Below are 17,020 nucleotides of genomic sequence, written 5' to 3' on the forward strand. Positions count from 1 at the left end.
AAGAGCTTCCCAGACATGACAAAACTAAAGGAGCTCATCATTAACAAACCATTACTGTATGAAATGTTAAAGGGACATACTTAAGAAAAAGATGACCAAAACTATGAACAATAAAATGGCAAAAAATATGTATCTATCAACAATTGAATCAAAAAACAAACTAAGCAAACAAGAAGAACAGAGACAGAATCATGGATACGGAAGTGTTTTGATGGTTGCCAGATGAGAGGGGTTAAAGAAGTATGAATAGGGGGGACTTCCGGCCAAGATGGAGGCTTAGACGGACACGCTAGGTCTCCCTCTACAACTATAGAGGAATACAACTACTTCAAAACAAAGGATAACTAGAAATTCCAGAAAATAAAACTACACGGAAGCCCAACATATGAAGTTATAAACCAGCGGTGCCATTTGGGCAGGTAAGAGTTAAAGAAGGCAAAGCTGTTTGCGGAGCGGCAGGCAGGGCGGCGAAAAATCCCGGAGGCAATCAAGCCCCTGGCGTGCGCGACTCCAATCGAGCCCCTGGCGTGCGCGACTCCGGCGCTGGGGAGAGCAGCCGCAGCATCGCCTTGAACAGTGAGGCCCAGGGGGGCGGGAGGACGGATCCCGGTCTCCTAGCTGAATAACTGTGTGAATCCATCTTGGACCCCCGCCCCCACAGAAAGCACCACAGGGCTGCGAAATAGGTCGCAGACAGGCACCGGTCGCTAATTTGTGACGCGTACACAGGCACCGCCCCGGACAGCCGGCCCAGGAAAACAAAACGCATCTGTCAAAATGTGGCAGACAAATATAGAGATTCCGGTGACACAACTCACCAGACAGCAGATAGAGAACCTGACAGATGAACAGATAAGAAACCTGTCAGAGGCTCAGTTCTGGGCCATTGTTATCAGGTGGCTTACAGAATTCACAAAAGAGCAGGAAAAAGATATGAAAGAAGCGAAAAACTTTCATAACGAAAGGAACAAAACTACATACGAGACAGATGGTGAGGAATCCAGAGTTCATTTCAACAAACTGGAATATGGAGAAGGAACAAGCAGTCAACCAATGCAGCGAGAGGAAATAGGAAGCAACAATGAGAGGATCAGAAACCTCTGGGACAGCTATAAAAGGCCCAACATAAGAATCATTGGTTTGCCAGAGAATGAGGAAGATGAACTAGAACTTGAAAAATTGAGTGAAAATATAATAAAGGAGAACTTCCCAGACTTGGGGAAGGGAATAGACTTGCAGGTCCAGGAAGCAAGGAGAGTTCCCAAGAGACTGGACCCAGGGAGAACCACTCCAAGACACATTATAATCAAAATGTCAAAAATTAAAGATAAAGAGAGAATCTTAAAAGCAGCAAGAGAGAAGAAAAGAATTATGTACAAAGGGGTCCCAATTAGACTATCAGCTGACTTCTCAAGGGAAACCCTACAGGCAAGAAGGGACTGGCAAGAAATATTCAAAGTAATGAAAATCCAAAACCTACAACCACGAATACTCTATCCAGCGAAATTGTCATTCAGAAAAGAAGGACAGAGAAAGTGTTTCCAGGACAAAATAAAACTGAAAGAGTTCATTAGATCCAAACCACTGTTATATGAGATGTTAAAGGGACTGGTTTAAAAAACAGAAGCTAGGGAGATGAAACAAAGGCAAACGAAACAGGCAACGAGAGTGGAAAAGGAACTGTGGGTAAGGGAAGCATAGTGGGGGGAGGTCAACAGGGAGGGGGAGTGGGGAGAGGGAGGGAGATGATATAGGAATTGGGGATCATGGTAGGAGGGAATGGAATAGACGGAGAGAGGTTGGGAGGAACTGTATGCACAACTAATGGACATAATCTAAAAGGGGGGGACAACTGGAGGGAGGGGGGCCACCGGGTGGAGGGGAGCAGAGGGAAGGGAAATTGGCACAAATGTAATATTTTAATCAATAAAACACATTAAATCTGAAAAAAAATAAAAATAAAAAAAAAATAAAAAAAATAAAAAAAGAAGTATGAATAGGTAGTTACAGAATAGGAAATGATGTATCCAAAGAACTTATACCAATAACCCATAGACATGAGCAATGTTTTGGGGATTGCCTGAGGGAGTGGGGGATGCAGGGTGGAGGAAGCAAAGGGGAATTAATTGGGACAATTGTAACAGCATAATCAACAAAATATAAAGAAAGAAATAAAATTTATCAAAGGGTAAAGTCAATTTTTTTTTCACTCAACATTGCTTCTGATATTTACCCATTTATAGATTTATGTAGTGCTAGTTCACAAACTTTATCTGTTATACCAAATGGCACTTCAACATAAAAGGAAAAAAGCAACAGTAAACTATATATATATATATGAAATTAAGTGTACTGAATAAGAAAACACTCTTTTGGAATACATTACCAAACTACTTTTTAAAAGGGACATGCTGCCCTGGCTGGTGTGACTCAATAGGTTAAAGAGAGAGAAACATTAATATGAGAAACATCAACTGGTTGCCTTCTGTACATGCCCTGACTTTGTACCGAATCCACAACCTTGGTATATGCCCTGACTGAAAATCAAACCTGCAACCTTTTGGTGCATAGGAAAATGCTACAACCAACTGAACCACTGGCCAGGGCAGTATTTTGCTTTTAATTAATAGCAATACCATGTGCCTTTGCCTGGGAATGAGAAAGAGGAAAGTAACCACTAATGGAAATGAAACTTCAAATTAACAAAAATAAGGAAAAAGTAGTATCATAAGTGGTAAATTACATTGGGGAACACAATTTTCACCGAGTTAGATCTGACACTTGTTTTTGACTAACTTTTAGCATCTGAATCCAAAAATGACCCCAGTTTTTCTCTATCATGTTAACTTTTTAAGGTACAGGATACCCTCCCTTTTTCCCAAGAATCATACAAAATGTATATACAAAGGAAAATAAAGAAAAAATTACCTGAATATACTGTTTATTTAGTTGTTTTATTCATATAAAGGCTATATATTGTTACTGTAGGTCAAATTGTGTACAAGTAGTAAAGTTTTGCTACCAAACACACATATTAAGGTATTTTATCTTTTCAAACGACAGGCTAGGAAATGCCAAAATGAGATACTTGAAATAGTCTCCTTCAGTTGGCAAAGCTTTAACAAATTGCTTCATGAGACCCAGTTTTATGTGCAGAGGTGGGAATTTAATGTTCTTTCTGTCAACAAGTGGTTCATGTAGAATGTTTCGATACCCAGGTGTGAGGTCAAATCTTGGAGGCCAATTCCACTCCACCCAATGCTTCTCACAAGCTCTGTTGTCCCACATACACAGAAAACAGGGATACTCGGTTATCTGCATTGCTGACCAAGAAGGAAGCAGACCATTTGAAGGTCAACACAAATGATCCAATTGTGCTCATGATACTGAAACAGATCAATGACTCTCTTTATATCTTCATATTCTTCACGAAAACAAACTTAATTGCCAATTGGCACTGCACCAAATACGTTGCCATTGTGGAGAAGGACACACTTCAAGCTCCGCTTTGAGCTACCGATAAATAGTTGCCATTGAGTTGCGTTATAGATTGGAATCTCCAATTCCTCCATTAAACCATGTATATTATGGCAATACACAAAGCCACTATCACTTAGAAAGTACTGCAAAAATGCACTTTCTCTTGATCGCAAGTTCTTCTCGTGCAGTCTTGATGCCAGGAGTTCTGAAGCCTTTTTGGATAGTCCCAAATCTTGTGCCAAATCACTCAACTAGTGCTGATCAAATCCCTTACAAACTGAGTCATCTTCAATTTCAAAATCTTCATCGTTGCTGTCACTTAGTTCTTCACCATACTCCTGCTTTTCAAAAGAGGGTAGTTCAATAAAAACTAGCACTGGGATTTCAGCTGAATGACGCACTAGGCATATAGCTGATGGTAGACAAGGACACTTTATTTTAGATTTATTTTTCTTGTTATATCTTGACATTTCCACTATACAAAAGTAACAGTCACTTGAATGATCTCTGGGCTCTCACCAAACCATAGGTATACCAAATGGCAATTGATCACGTGTTCCCTTCGTCCACATCCGTAAACTCTTGACACACTGCTTGTACACCTTGTGAGGGGCCCAAGACTTATCTTGATCACCAAGTTTTACTTTAAAATATGCAAAATAGGCTTGCCTGACAAATGCACTGATGTTTGTCCTTTGGGAATGGTGAAACTGCCATAGATATAACAAAATGAATCAGGGTTGTTTAGGCACTTATGATGAGAAATAGCAGAGGCAGACATGATCTGAAGGAAAGGAAATAAGTACATATGTAAATAAAAAAGTGAATTCTGCTAACTCCTTGTATACAGACATGAAGTCGGAATATACTTCGGAATACGATTCACTATACAGAGCGGCACACAACGTCTCACCACACTGTCTCATGTGTAACTGAATAGCCTAGACAAGTATGAACCTGTAGCTCGTTTCTAAGGTCGTCCCCCACCCCTTCCCACTCGAGGGAGATTTGCTCTCAGCCAATAGGAGAGCACTAGTGCTTCCCTTCATCCAGGCTCAATCCAGACCAGAGCGGTTGCATTAAGATAAGCTGCAGAGAAAAACTTCACACAATAGAAGAAAACTAACTGCGGTTTTGAAATCGACATGCCTATTTAAGTCTAAAACAGCTGAAAAATTGAACTCAACAGGAATTATGTTAAAAATAGTTCCCGTGTTATAGAAGCAGTAAAAATTAGAACATCAGTTTTAATAACACTAACCATCAACTGAATAAGTTATCCTATTAGAAGACAGTATGCCTTTCAAAAGGGCAAACATTATGATTCCAGTTATATGAGACAATTAAAATAGGCAAATTCATACAGACAGAATGTTGAATGGAGGACATAAAGGCTGGGCAAAGGAGGTACGGGGAATTACTGTTTAACGGGTATAGAGCTTATATTTGAAATAATGAAGGTGTTTAACAATGGAGATATATGTATATGTTTTTTAGCTTTTTCCTTTTTAATTAGTTTTATTCATTGATTTGAGAGAGAGAAACACTAATTTATTGTTCCATTTATTTATACATTAATTGGCTGATTCTTGTATGTGCCTGACTGGGGATCGAACCTGTGACTTTAGTGTACTGGGACAATACTCTTAACCAGCTGAGCTACCAAGCCCGAGCAAAAAATGGATATGTATATCGTTGATGTTTGCACAACATTGTGAATGTACTAAATGCCACTGAATTGTACACTTTGAAATGGCTAAAATGGAAATTTTTATATAATGTACAATTTACCAATTTTTAAAAAAAAATGAGTGTGTATTAAAGAGATATTAGACAAACACAAATCAAAAGAAAGCAGTGTGGCAATATTACTATCATGCAAATGGAAATTTATGGTTAAAAGTAGAAGAAACATTATGTATGTAACGATGAAAGGCACTATTTATGAAGATATGCCCATTTAGAGACTGCTGAGCTGTCAGTGCACAGCCACTTGGACACAGAACATCCAGTCATGGATAAAAATGAGCTAGCTAGTGCAGAAGGCCAAACTGGCAGAGCAGGCTGAGCGATATGATGACACAGCAGCATGCATTAAATCTCTGAGTAAGGACCTGAATTATCCAAAGGGGAGAGGAATCTTTCCTTAGTTGCTTATAAAAATGTAGGAGTCCATAGGTCATTTTGGAGGAATGTCTCAAGTACTGAGCAAAAGACAGGAGGTACTGAGAAGAAACAGCAGATGACTTGAGAATACAGAAAATTTAGACTGAGCTAAGAGAGATCTTCAATGATGTACTATCTCTCTTGGAAAAGTTCTTAATCCCCAGTGCTTCACAAGCAGAGAGCAAAGTCTTCTCTTTGAAATGGAATGGAGACTACAGTCTTTACTTGGCTGAGATTGCTGCTAGTGATGACAAGAAAGTAATTTTGGATCAGTCACAACAAGCATACTAAGATGCAGCCCTGGCTGCTGTGGCTCAGTGGATTGAGCATCGGCCTGCGAACCAAGTGTCGCTGGTTCGATTCCCAGTCAGGGCACATGCCTAGGTTGCATGCCAGGTCCCCAGTTGGGGGCGCACAAGAGGCAACCACACATTGATGTTTCTCTCCCTCTCTTTCTCCTTTCCCCTCTCTCTAAAAACAAATAAATAAAATAAAATATAAAAAAGTCAAAGAAAAAAAAAAGAAAGCATACCAAGATGCAGCCAATACATCCTATCAGACTGGGTCTGGCCCTTAGTTTCTCCGTGTTCTATTATGAGATTCTGAACTCCTCTTAGAAAACTTGCTTTCCTGCAAAGAAAGCTTTTGATGAAGACTTTCCTGAACTTCATACATTAAGTTATACAAGGACAGCATGCTAATAATGCAATTACTGACAGACATTTGACATTGTGAACATCAGATACCCAAGAAGCTGAAGCAGGAGAAAATTAACTGGTCTTCAAACTTTTGTCTGCCTCATTCTAATTCTAAAATTTACACAGTAGATAATTTGTCATCCATGCTGTCCCACAAAAAGTATTTTGTTTACAATTTATGACAGGTCTATGTTTTTATTTTTAATATCTGTATTTCCCATGTGGTTTTTATGTTTAATATTTAGGGGAGTAGAGCCAGTTAACATTTAGGGAGTTATGTTTTCATCGTGAGGTGGCCATTATGGGAATATGGAATTTTTATACAAGTTATAAATGTTTGGCATAGCACTTTTGGTACATTGTGACTTTACAAGGGCCAGTGCTAAAACTGCTTCCATGTCTAAGCAAAGGAAATTGACTACATATTGGTTTGTCCTAGTAGGGAATAAAAGAGATAACTGTTCCCAGTCACAGGTGTAGTTGATCTGTGTATTTAAGTTTTGGGGCACTTAAAAGGATAGAAATGGATATCTCATGAATAAATACATGAATTGTGTGGATCTGTAGAACACTCAGTCTCAATGTGCACATCTTTGACTACAGCTGCAAAGTGCTCCTTTAGTTGTGACCCAGTTTGCTCTGGATAAGGGCAGAAACAGTTTACATTCCATTATTTGTAAAGTTACCTGCTGCTTGCTTTCATTATTTTTGCTACACTAATTTTATTTGTATTTAAATGTTTTAGGCAACCTAAGAACAAATGTACAAGACGTAATAAAATGAACTGCTTGAGATCCATTACTTTGTGTACATCAAGCATAGCAGTAAAACAAAAAAAAAACCCATGTGTTTACTTTTTATTCTTTTTTTTCTTTTTTCTTTTTAGGGTTTTTTTTTTTTTTCCTGGTTTTTTTTTTATACTTGCCTAACATGCATGTGCTATAAAATAGTTAACAGGGAAATACTTGAAAGGATGGCTAGCTTTATTTAATGTCTTATGAAATTTTCATGAACAATCTAAGAATAATTATTAAGAACATATGTATTTATTTCATGTAATGGAATAAAAATTTTATGAATGGAAAAAAATAAGATATGTCCATCTACTTACATCAGAAAATATATCAAAATATAAAACAAGAATAATTAGATATATAAGAGCTTGATACAAACACACTGAAATACTTTAGCACATCCTTATTTCAGTTAGGATGCACTCAGCTGTAAATATTTAACTCAATTAACAATGGCTTGGACCATCAATTTTCAATGGATATGCCAGAGCAGGCACACTGACACTGCTGTGCTGCAAGAATTTTAAACATGCTATACCTGACTATTTAGTCAAGGGCACTGACTTCTTTCCCCGTAGACTGCCAAATAAAATATGACAACAACCAACACAACAGCTGTTCAGTGTGAATGAATCAGAAGTATTTCTATATTTCTTTCAGACTGGCAAAAGATATATTTTTTTGGTGTGTCGCAGAATTTTAGTAATTACTTTATGTGTGCTATGAAATGAAGGTTGAAAATCACTGGCTTAGATTATTGGGTTCTTTTTCTTATATAACAAGAAGTCTAAAGGTAGGCAATTGCTGGTGTTGTTTTTTAGACCCTCATCAGGACCTTTCTGTCTCCACTCTGTCATCTTAACATGTTAGCTTATTATCAATGTGATTGTTAAAGAGGAAAGGGAGGACAGTGCCTGACACATCAGTTTAACTCATCTGGAAAGCAAAACCTTTTCTAGAAGCTCTCCTGTAGAATTATTTGTCAGAATTGTGTCACATGGCCACCCTAGCAGGAAGGGAGGTCAAAGAAGTGAATATTAAATTACTTAGCCTCTAATGTGGAAGGCACACAAGGCAGAGAAAAGTGGGAATAAGTATTGCTTAGCTAATCATAGGTTCTCAGTGTCTATCACAAAATCTCTTAACATTTGAAAATCTAGAAGAAAAAAAATTAAAGACAACAATTTAAAAATATAATTAATAGATATATTATTCATGAAACTCTCAAAAACATATCTTTTTTCTAAGAGCACATGCACACATACAAAAATTTTAAAAGATATCTTTAAAGGTTAGTTCCGTGAGCATAATCCATAAATAAATAAGTGACCAAAAAACTTCACTATTTAGAAATTAAACTCCTACATAACACATGGATTAAAGAAAAATATTAATAATAATCAAGAAAGCAAAAAAGAGAAAACACTTCATAGCACAAAAGCTATAATAAAAGCAATATTAAAATATAGCTTTTTTGTTTTTAAAGAAGATAAATTTATTACTCCTTAAGAACCTTAGAAATAAAATTTTAATAATGGAAATTTCATTATGCAATGAATAACTATATTTGTTATACTTTGCTTTATATAGTTGCTTTATTTTTTTAATCTTTTTTTATTGTTGTTCTGTTACAGTTGTCCCATTTTCCCCCTTGACCTCCCCTGCCCCACCCACCCCCACACCTCTCCCACAGTCAGTCCCCACACCCTGTTGTCCATGTCCATGGGTCATTTATACATAGTTCTTTGACTAGACCCTCCCCCTTCTCTCCCTGGCCCCTCCCCTCTGGTCACTATCAGTCTGTTCCTTGTTTCCATGCCTCTGGTTCTATTTTCTTCACTGTGTTATTCATTAGTTTCCTATATTAGGTGAAGTCACATGGTATTTGTCTTTTGCCACCTGGGTTATTTCACTAAGGATAATACTCGCCAATTCCATCCATGTTGTCGCAAAAGGTAGCAGTTCCTTCTTTCTTTCTGCTGCATAGTATTCCATCATGTAAATGTACCACAGTTTTTTGATCCCCTCATCTACAGATGGGTACTTAGGTTGTTCCCAGCATTTGGCTATTGTAAATAGTGCTGCTATGAACATAGGGGTGCATAGGTTCTTTTGAATTGGTGTTTCTGGATTTTTAGGGTATAAGCCCTGTAGTGGAATCGCTGGATCAAAAAGCAGTTCCATTTTTAGTTTTGTGAGGAAATTCCATACTATTTTCCACAGTAGCTGCACCAGTCTGCAATCCCACCAACAGTGCACCAGGGTTCCCTTTTCTCCACATCCTCGCCAGCACTTGTTTATTGATTTGTTGATGATGGCCATTCTGACCGGTGTGAAGTGGTATCTCGTTGTGGTTTTAATTTGCATCTTTCTGATGGCTAGTGATGTTGAGCATTCTTTCATATGTCTATAGGCCTTCTGTATGTCCTCTTTGGACAACTGTCTGTTCAGGTCCTTTGTCCATTTTTTAATTGGATTGTTCGTCTCCCTGGTGTTGAGTCGTATTAAGTTCTCTATATGTTTTAGAGATCAAACCTTTGTCCCAGGTATCATTGGCAAATATTTTTTCCATACAGTTGGTTCCCTTTTCATTTTGCTAATGTATTCTTCAGCTGAGCAGAAACTTTTTAGTTTGATGTAGTCCCACTTGCTTATTCTTTCCTTTATTTCCTTTGCCCTAGGAGATATATTGGCAAAAATATTGCTACATGGGATATCTGAAATTTTCCTATGTTTTCCTCTAGGACTTTTATGGTGTCACGGCTTACATTTAAGTTTTTGATCCATCTTGAGTTTATTCTGGTGTGTGGTGTAAGCTGGTGATCTAGTTTCATTTTTTTGCATGTCCCTGTCCAGTTCTCCCAATACCATTTGTTAAAGAGGCTATTTTTACTCCATTTTATGCTTCTTCCCCCATTTTCAGGTATTACTTAGCTATAGAGATCTGGGTTAATTTCTGGAAAAATATAGCTTTCAATGCTTTCATTTTAAAGAAAAATATAAAATAATTAAAGAACTAAGAATTCAACAAGAGAACTAAGAAACCAGAAAAGGAACAAAAAATTTTTTAAAAGACAGAAAAAAGCAAATTATAAATTCGATAATGAACTGAAATGGAATACTCTTTTCCAAAGAATTAATTTTTGTCTTTTCTTTTCTCTACTGTACAATTATTTTGTGTTTCATTAAGTCTGGCATTTGTCTTTTCCTTCTTTCTTCAGGTTTAATTTGCTGGGGTGTTTATTCTCATTTCTTGAAATCAAAATTTAAATCACTAACTTTTCCCCTTGTTCCCCTAATATATGCATTATAGGCCATAAATTCCTTACCACTTAAGCACTGCTTAGGAAGGTCCACCAAGTTTTGATATAAAGTAATTCTTATAACTTAGTTACATTAGAAGACCTATAAAGCAGGTCAATTCCTTAAGAGCAAAGTAAAAGAAAAACGTGGGGGATTAGGGATGAAAAATGAATATAACCACATACACAAGAAAAGTATACTACTTGTAATTCTGTGGCAACAAATTTCTAAGCTTAGAGAAAATTGAAATAAAGTGTACCTATACTTTGTCTTATTCCCAATTTTAAATGGAATTTATCAATATTGGGATGTTTACTACAGTATATGTATTTACAGATGACTTTCATTGTAATAAAGAATAATCTTTTTATTTTCCTATTTTGTGTTCAAAAGATTCTCTCTTTATGTTCATTCCTTCATCTACCGAGATGACTGATTAGTGATAGGATTTTGTCTTTTTCTATGTTTCCTGAGTTTAATTTTCCTTTTATTTCCTCCTACTTTTCTTATTTCTCAGCTTTTGAATTTTGGATTCAAGATTTTAAAGACCTGAAATGGTTGTGTAAGAATACTAAATTTCAGGTGGAGTTTTGTGTTTGTTGGCTTCATAGTTGGTTTCTGTGGGACAATTCTTATCAGCTAAAAAATGTTCTGATTTACACTTTTTTATTTTTGGATGGATAATGTCTGCTTTGTTCTATTTACATTCATCTTATGATCAGGATTCCTAGTTCAAGAGCACCTCTTTCTGTTTAGTTTAATAAAACTCAATTTGTTTAATGGCTGATATTGGCAATGTTGGAGGAAAAGATACCTGTCTCATTTCTACAGAATCCTTAAATTCTCTGTATCCTAATCTGTCTGGAAATATTTCTATTTTGGCATAAACTTGATTAAAAGCTTGACTAGGTATAGGATACTAGGTTCAAAAAATTTTCCCTTCAAATATTAAATAAAATGCTCCTTCAATCTCCTGTATCCCATTTGTCCAATAAAAAGAGTGGGGATAGTCTGTTTTGTTTGAAAGAACTTTTTTTCTCTCTGCAAGAATTAGGATTTTTTTTCTTTATCCTTGGAATTCTGAAATTCCTTGAGGATGTATCTAGGCATGTTTTTTAGCATTTTCTTTTTGGGGGGGCGTGGGGGAGAGGGGTTTGCTGGCTCATTTATTAATTTATTTTGCTTTCATTCCCCCCCCCAAACATTTTCAATATGAAAACTTGTAAGAACAGGTGGAAAGAGACAAGAGTTTTCAGCCCTGGGAAAGTTTCTTCTTATACTTTAACTATATCCTCACCTCTACTATTTCTGTTCTCTCCTATGGAACTCTTTTTATTAGAAGTTAACCTAATTCTAAATCTAACCTCCATATTTATTAATTTTTATTTAATTTTCTATAATTTGTCTTTGCTCTATATTCAGGGAAAATTCTTTGGCTTTATTTTTAAAATTACTAATTTGGTCTTTTTTTATTAGCTTTTATTTTTTTATTCACAGATCTCTTCTTTATTTTGACTACTTTATTTTCCAAGTACTCTCTTTCATTTTAATCCTCACTAACGATGTAAACTGGAGTTTATTTTGAAGTTTTTTCCCTAAACCTTGCATCTTCTATTTCCTCTAATTCTGAAGTACAGCCTCTAAGATAAGCCCAATGATTCTCGTCTCCTGGTATTCATATCTGTGTATGTTCCCTCCTATAGTGTATAAGCATTTGTCTGTATGACCAAAAGCATATGACAAAAGTGATGTTTGTCACTTCCAAAATTAAGTTATAAAACATCACAACTTCTGTTTCGGAAGCTTTCTCTCGCTCTGGGGAAAAAAAGCTGCTATGCTATAAATAACCTTATGGAAGGTCCCACATGGTGAGGAACTAAGCAGCTACTGAAGAATTGAGACTTGCCAAGAATCACGTAAGCTTAGAAAAAAATCATTCAGCCCTAGATCTTTTGCTGAGAGCTTGACTGCAACCTCATGAGACACCTTGAGCTAGAACCACCCAACTAAACTGCGATTAGTTTCCTGATCCTTAGAGGCTATAATGGTTTTTTTGTTTGTTTTGTTTTGTTTTAAGCTGCTAAGTTTTAGAGCAGCTTGTTATGTAGCAAAAGAAAACTAATATGCAGAGACAGAACAATAAAGGTAGTGAGATATAGGACTATTTTAATAATTCAGATGAAAGCAGTTGGGGAAAAAGATAACTGAAATGAAGTTCAAGGGATATTTAATAAAAATACATGAAACCTAGTAATCAACTGAATATGAAGAAAAGAAAAAATACGAAAGGTTCATGATAGCTGACAGATTTTGGGCTTGAGACTATGAATAACAGATTTTTATGATTCTAAATTTGGAGTAGTTATGAACTTAAAAGACAGACATATGCAGAAAACAAAAGGCTGCATGAGCCAAGAAGTTCTACTCAGAAGAATAATATGATTTGCTTATATAGACATGAAAACTCAGGTAAAAGTAAAAGAAAAAATGGAACTCTGGAGGCACACAAAGATGAGTCAGCTAAGATGACTGAGAGGAGACAAACTTTAGACAAAAGATAGTATAAAAACAGAAGAAAGTGGTGTCATAAAAACCAACTCAGGAACACAAAAGACATGTATTTAAAAATTATTTATAGTAAAGAAGAATTTTTCTTAAAAAAATAAGGTCTCACAAGTTGAAAATCATTTTTTATTTAATTCTGGCTTCAACTTCACACACCAGAGTCAAACTAAACATGTTCTCTAAGCAGCAGTTCTCAACTGAGTGAGGTACTGCCCCCTCAGGACATCTGGAAACATGAGAGCATTTTTGTTTCAATATTGAGGGGTAGAAAGGAAAATACATAGGGAGTGTCCACTACTAGACTTTCTGAGGGTGAAGACCAGAGTGATAAACAACCCAAAACATGCAGGACAATCTTTTATAACCACCCAAAATGTCAGTAGCACTCCTACTGGGGAAAAAAAAAAAAGATACAGATTATGAGAAAAGGGAAGCAAATAGTCAATGTAGTTTAATATCAATACATTAAATGCATGACATTTAGATAAAAGCAGCCTCTATTATTAATATGGTTAAATAGGATAAACTTTAAAAAGGTCTTAATTAATGTAGCTCTTACAATTTTGGTGATGGCATGATAAAGACTACAGAAATCCTAAAAGGACAACATATTGAGCAACCTTAGGTAATTCCAAGGAGATCAAGGATTTTTAAGAACAGTATGTTGAGACCACTAACTGTAGCAAGTACAAGGTTATTGACTATTTCCTCTTAGAAATATACTTTAAGCAAGGAACAGCATCACACTATACTCCAGTTTCCAGTCAGGAGTGCACAGAGAACAAGCATTATTCTAGATGATAAATCATATTATCAAGACAAATTGGCAAAAATAAAACAAAAAACTTATCATAGCATATTATTCATAAAATAGTTTAGTCAAATAATTTAAGAAAAATACATGCATACATGAATGCTATGAAGGTTTAAAAGGTCTCTGCCATTTCCCACTGAATGCTAATTTATCAAAAAATAGAATCATGGAATTGCAGAGTGGGAAGATGGCGGTGGAGTAGGGGCAGTGTTGTCTGCTCACTCCTATTATGGAGAGACTTCAGGAACGAACACGGAGAGGAGTGACTGAAATACAACAAGATGTCAGCCTGTTAAACCAAGCACACCGTTGTCTGGGAACAGCCAACTGACCTGGAGTCTGCAAGATCCTTCCCCATATGGGAAGACCACCCTCCCCCCTACACCCCCACTCTTATTAGGGATTTCTGGACCCAAGGGTAGGTAGGATGACGACCACGCCCAGCTTGAAGCAGCTAGAAGAGCAGGAGACCGTCACCCATTGTCCTCTATAAGATTATAAAGGATCTAAAATCTGAGGGGAGGGGGAATGTTACTTTTTTTATTGTTATAAAAAGAAATCAATTAATGAATTAATGAATTAATTCTAAAGTAATAATAACATAGGAAAGGGAAAAACCGAGAGATTGCATGCATGACCCATGGTCATGGACTGAGGAAGGGAGGGATTGCTGGGGTAGGGAGGTGCTGGGCGGGGGGTAGCAAAGGGGAAAAAATGGAACTATTGTGACAATATAATCTATAATCTATAAAATGTAATAAAAATAAAAATTAAAAAAAAAACAATCATGGATGTAAGTTATATAATATTATAAAACAAGTCCTATATTATTTAGGGAAATTAGATTATTTTCTTATGTAATAAAGAGAAAACACTGAGCAGAACAGCTTAATGTTTACTTATAGACTTAGTCACACATCTACAACTCACTGATACAGTATTTCACTAGTGCACACACACACAAATTATAGCAGGTCTGAGATGGCATCTGGGAACTTGGATTTTGGGGAAGTTCTCACCATTTCCTGATAAGAATGGCTTATTGTACCTATACTGTTTATGTAAAAAATCTGATTTATTTTAAACACTGGTTTTTTACCTAGGACTCTGGAATTTTGGTTCATGTCAAGCAGAGGGCCTATGTGACCAGCCCCCAACAAAAACCCTGGACACTGAGTCTTTAATGAGCTTCTATGGTAGACAGGATTCCACATGTGTTGCAACAATTAGTTGCTGAAGGAAGTCAGTATACCCTATGTGACTCTCCCAGGAGAAGATGTCTGGTTTACCCTAAACTTTGCCACATGCATCTTCATGGCATTTTGTTATGTATCCTCCATTGTAATAAATTATAGCCATGAAAACAATTATATGCTGAGTTCTAGGAGTATTCCTAGAAAACCTTGAACCTGGGGTGGTCTTGAGACTGATGACATGGTGGTGTCAGAAGTGGGATTCACTAGAACAACTCCTACTCATTGAAACAGAGTGAAAACACTGTTTGGGAAAAGAAAGGATGAAATGGTAGGATGACAAACCTTTTCTGCTTGGGTGGCTGTGCAACAGCAGCTGAGTTGGTATTGGCTGTGAGGGGGAAGGGTTATCTATGAAATTTAGAAGTGATAGCTCTAACCCGAGAAGAGTCGGCTCACTTAATTCCCTGGCTGCTTTTGGCCATGTTGATTAAAGTGGGTGATACCTTTGGTTTTTGTCCTCACCCCCAAGAAGGAAGAGCAAAAGCCCAGAAGTTCCCAAAGGCAGGCTCTGGGTCGACCACAAATGTTAAACTTCTGTATTGTTCTCTCCTCTAAGCATGAGAAAATAATAGTGAAATTAGATCCCAGGGATGAAGAAAGCTTTAGATAAACCAAGGGAGAGAAAACTGTTTCTTCATCCAAACTGTTGCTACTGCATCGACCCCTCCATACCTCTTGCATTCCAGTCAGGATCAACATAAATGTTATAAATGCTGAATTTTACTGCTGGGTTAAAGTAAATTTGTAATTAGGATAAAGGAGCAGGGGAAGTTTAAAAAGATGGCTTTGTATTCTATGGCTATCACATCTGGATGCATGATAAAGATATAAAATATTACATTTGTACTCTCATAAATGCTAGAGGGATCGTATCATTGAGGAAAAACTGCAAAATAAAAAGTGATGGTGATGAGGTGGTAGAAGGTATGGGGGATAAATGGTAATAGAAAAATATAATAAAAATAAAATCTAAAAAGGGAAAAGAAGTGAGACACAACCTTTTTGCTTTTTACTGCTGATGAGGGGACTGGAATTTAAGTATTGGGAACAGAATAAATCTCTGAAATGAATGGTATTTACTATTATTTTTACCTATTGGTGTCTCTGAGAAAAAGGAGACAACATGAAAACAAAGAAAATCTCCAGATAGCAATGCACTTTCGAAGTTTTAAAAAAGCAGTTTTTAGTTGTTTCTAAGCTCTTTTGAAATCAATGTCTGACCCTTAATAGCCAATGATCTTCCAGCCTGAAGTGTGTATTTCTGAGTGGATCAATTTGGACCTCTAAGAATGACAAAATAAAGTAGGCTTTGAAAAGTCTTGTTACTTTGATTTGGAACATTGTCTGTTCTGCCACATTTTGGCTTTGCTGACTCTGAAGAAAAGTCATTGGCTTTTTTTGGAATTCTGAATTTACAGATCCCAATTGCCTGGATCTGAAGCTGAGCTGAAATCTGATAATGCCTGGTATTGGGCTGTTTAAACCTCAACACAAGCTGTACTGAATTACAGCAGGCATATGCTCAATGAACATGACTTTGACTTGAAAATTGCTGAAGATTTAAGACACTCTGGAGCCATAAACTGAAAACATCACACATTCTGGTTGGACCATTTGAATCACCTGCAATACCCACAGAAAAGGGCTTATTTTCTGATGCGCAACCTGAAATCAAGCTGTTACTTGGTTCTACATATCTGATACAGAGATAAGTACATTCCTAACTTGTGGTTACTGATGAAAGCTGCAAGATGGGAGAGACCACTCTACTCCTCACAGACTAGACTCTCAATTCCTCTTCGAGATCTCTTACTGCTATAGACTTGTGTTCAGCCTTCTGGATTAGTTGCAGTTTTCAACAATATATAAATAACTTGCCTCTATTTCTCTTACATTCACCTCACCCCTCCTTATACACACACCTTAGTAAGACAACTTGGTTAT

General features: G+C 36.7%; 1 protein-coding gene and 1 pseudogene across 1 annotated transcript in view; one reads left to right on the top strand and one right to left on the bottom strand.

The window, feature by feature from the left end:
* The window catches only part of LOC150019854 (cullin-5), a 120,466-nt gene that overhangs the window by 66,978 nt on the left and 36,468 nt on the right, over positions 1 to 17,020 (bottom strand). The gene's annotated exons all lie outside the window — the stretch shown is intronic.
* On the top strand, positions 5,505 to 6,420 carry LOC150019856 (14-3-3 protein zeta/delta-like; annotated as a pseudogene).

The sequence above is a fragment of the Furipterus horrens genome, unplaced genomic scaffold, assembly GCF_987537825.1.
Source record: "Furipterus horrens unplaced genomic scaffold, mFurHor1.1.pri manual_scaffold_2, whole genome shotgun sequence".
NCBI classification, from domain to species: Eukaryota; Metazoa; Chordata; class Mammalia; order Chiroptera; family Furipteridae; genus Furipterus; species Furipterus horrens.